Genomic DNA, 3,844 nt, shown 5'->3' with positions numbered 1-3,844 from the left:
GCGCGCCCAAGCGCCCAAGGGCCCCCAAGGGCCCCAGGCCCTCAGGCCCCAGCGCCCCAGCGCCCAGCGCGGGCGGGCGCGCTGCGCGCGTGTGGTCTTTGAGGGGCGCCGGCCTGGTGGCTCCCTAAAGAGCAATAAGTGTCATTGCAGCTCTGGCAGGGGGAGACACTACTAGGTCCCAGCTGTCACCCCCCCTCTAAAAAATTCATTTCTTGGTATTTTGAGCTGAAATTTTGCAGAGAGGTTGGCAAAAATCCAATCCACCTTCATTAATTTTCCCAGAATTTTTCGAGGTCGGGAAGTATTTGTTTTAATTTTCCTACCATTAGAAATCGAGTAAATCCGCAAAACTAGGAACCGGCCCGGAATGACCCCAAATTCAGTGGGCAGCCTCATAAAAATATGGCTGATTTTACTGGATTGGTTTCATGTGGAAAGCACGACGTTTTCTTGTAGGAATGCGGGAACCCCGGCAGCTCGCCTGCCGCGGCCAGCGACGTCGGGGACGCTGGCCTGCGCTGTCGAGCCCGCGAGGGCTGTCTCCGCGGCAGGCCCCCCCTGAACGGGGCACGACAGGCCACCGCGCTGGCTCGTCCAGCGTCGACAGTCCCTCGTCCAGGTTTCAGATCGCGCCAAGTCGAACCCATGACCTGCTCAAGCCATCGTGCGCTGCCGAATTCGCATCTGCGTGTAGGCTGCCATTCCACGCGGCAGCCCCTGTTTTCGTCAGCGTGCCCCCCTGACGAATTTTCCTGCCTGGCCCAGTCCAGCGTCCAGCCCCTGTTCGTCGAAAAATCTGCGCTGCTGATTTTCCACGACGAGCCTACTTTCGTCAGCGTGCCCCCCTGACGAATTTTCCTGCCTGGCCCGGCCAGTCCAGCCCCTGTTCGTCGAAAAATCTGCGCTGCCGATTTTCCACGCGGCAGCCCCTGTTTTCGTCAGCGTGCCCCCCTGACGAATTTTCCTGCCTGGCCCGGCCAGTCCAGCCCCTGTTCGTCGAAAAATCTGCGCTGCCGATTTTCCACGCGGCAGCCCCTCTTTTCGTCAGCGTGCCCCCCTGACGAATTTTCCTGCCTGGCCCGGCCGGTCCAGCATCCAGCCCCTGTTCGTCGAAAAATCTGCGCTGCCGATTTTCCACGCGGCAGCCCCTCTTTTCGTCAGCGTGCCCCCCTGACGAATTTTCCTGCCTGGCCCGGCCGGTCCAGCATCCAGCCCCTGTTCGTCGAAAAATCTGCGCTGCCGATTTTCCACGCGGCAGCCCCTGTTTTCCTCAGCGTGCCCCCCTGACGAATGTTCGTCGAAAAATCTGCGCTGCCGATTTTCCACGCGGCAGCCCCTGTTTTCCTCAGCGTGCCCCCCTGACGAATGTTCGTCGAAAAATCTGCGCTGCCGATTTTCCACGCGGCAGCCCCTCTTTTCGTCAGCGTGCCCCCCTGACGAATTTTCCTGCCTGGCCCGGCCGGTCCAGCATCCAGCCCCTGTTCGTCGAAAAATCTGCGCTGCCGATTTTCCACGCGGCAGCCCCTCTTTTCGTCAGCGTGCCCCCCTGACGAATGTTCGTCGAAAAATCTGCGCTGCCGATTTTCCACGCGGCAGCCCCTCTTTTCGTCAGCGTGCCCCCCTGACGAATTTTCCTGCCTGGCCCGGCCGGTCCAGCATCCAGCCCCTGTTCGTCGAAAAATCTGCGCTGCCGATTTTCACCGACGAGCCTACTTTCGTCAGCGTGTCCCCTTGACGAATTTCCCTGCCTGGCCTGGACAGTCCATCTTCCAGCCCATGTTCATCGAAAAATCTGCGCTGCCGATTTCCCCGACGAACCTGCAGCTGCACAAATCTGCGCTGCCGATTTCCCCCCCTGTCGGCATGGCTGCCGCTGCCCCGATGTCCAGACCAACAGTCTTTTTTGTCGACTTTGCCGATTTTGTCCGCGCTGCCGATTCCAACACTACCCCCTGCATCCAAACCAGCATTGTTTCGTCAGCTCTTCCCCTGACGATTTTAGCCCTGTAACAAACAGTAGGCCTCCAATCCCGCCAACGGGAGCCAAGTTGATAGGGAAGAGAATTGAATGACGCGCCTGGTCCTCGCACCCCGCCACCCGAGGGGCCTTTTTCCCGGCAGCCTCTGAAAAACTCTAGCTTTCACGGTCCTCGCCGCCCCTCACCACCATGGCAGGCCTCTAATCCCACCCATCAGCAGTTGTAGCCGATAGGGCAGTGATTTGAATGACGCGTCGCGGGCCGCCGGGTCATCTCACCCGGCCATTAATTGGAGCGTTTTTGGCTGGCCGAGGATGGGGGGATGGATCTCTTCTTCCGAAAAAGCAAACAGTACATCGGGAGTTATGTTGACGGGGCATGGAATTGAATGACCCGTCGCGGGCCGCCGGGTCATCTCACCCGGCCATCCCGGGGAGCGTTTTTCCCGGCAGCATCGGGGAAACTCTTGCTTTCACTGCCCGCTGCCCAAGTCCCCACTCGCATCGGCCCCCCGCGCCAACAAGCCAACGCTGCCGAATCGGCAGACACTGCTGCCGAGTCTGCCGACACTGCCCCGCGGGCTGCCACTGCCCCAGTGTCTAAACCAGCGGTCTTTCTCATCGAGCCTTGGACTATCCAGTCCGTCCTGACTCATCGCCAGCACCTGCTGCCGATTCTGCCGACTTTGCCGATTTTCTCGGCGCTGCCGATTCCAACACTGCGCCCACCGTGTCTGAACCAGCGCTGTTTCCTCAGCGTGTCCCCTCGACGAATTTTCCTGCCTGGCCTGGACAGTCCACCGTCCAGCCCGTGTTCGTCGAAAAATCTGCGCTGCCGATTCTGCCGACTTTGCCGATTTCGTCGGCGCTGCCGATTCCACCACTGCCCGCCGTGCCTGAACCAGCGCTGTTTCGTCAGCGTGTCCCCTCGACAAATTTTCCTGCCTGGCCTGGACAGTCCATCGTCCAGCCCATGTTCGTCGCAAAATCTGCGCTGCCGATTTTCCCCGACGAACCTGCAGCCGCACAAATCTGCGCTGCCGAATCTGCCGACACTGTCCCGCGGGCTGCCACTGCCCCAGTGTCTAAACCAGCAGTCTTTCTCGTCGAGCCTTGGACTATCCAGCCCGTCCAGACCCATCGCCAGCACCCGCTGCCGATTCTGCCGACTTTGCCGATTTCGTCGGCGCTGCCGATTCCAACACTGCCCGCCGTGCCTGAACCAGCGCTGTTTCGTCAGCGTGTCCCCTCGATGAATTTTCCTGCATGGCCCGGCCAGTCCAGCGTCCAGCCCATGTTCGTCGAAAAATCTGCGCTGCCGATTCTGCCGACTTTGCCGATTTCGTCGGCGCTGCCGATTCCAACACTGCCCCCCGTGCCTGAACCAGCGCTGTTTCGTCAGCGTGTCCCCTCGACAAATTTTCCTGCCTGGCCTGGACAGTCCATCGTCCAGCCCATGTTCGTCGAAAAATCTGCGCTGCCGATTTTCCCCGACGAACCTGCAGCCGCACAAATCTGCGCTGCCGAATCTGCCAACACTGTCCCGCGGGCTGCCACTGCCCCAGTGTCTCAACCTGCGGTCTTTCTCGTCGAGCCTTGGACTATCCAGCCCGTCCAGACCCATCGCCAGCACCCGCTGCCAATTCTGCCGACTTTGCCGGTTTCATCGGCGCTGCCGATTCCAACACTGCGCCCACCGTGTCTAAACCAGCGCTGTTTCTTCAGCGTGTCCCCTCGATGAATTTTCCTGCATGGCCCGGCCAGTCCAGCGTCCAGCCCATGTTCGTCGAAAAATCTGCGCTGCCGATTCCCCCCTGTTGGCATGGCTGCCGCTGCCCCCTTGTCTGGACCAACAGTCTTTTCCGT

Source organism: Populus nigra, chromosome 2 (genome assembly GCF_951802175.1).
Source record: "Populus nigra chromosome 2, ddPopNigr1.1, whole genome shotgun sequence".
Taxonomy (NCBI): Eukaryota; Viridiplantae; Streptophyta; class Magnoliopsida; order Malpighiales; family Salicaceae; genus Populus; species Populus nigra.
Note: the sequence above shows the minus strand (reverse complement) of the source record.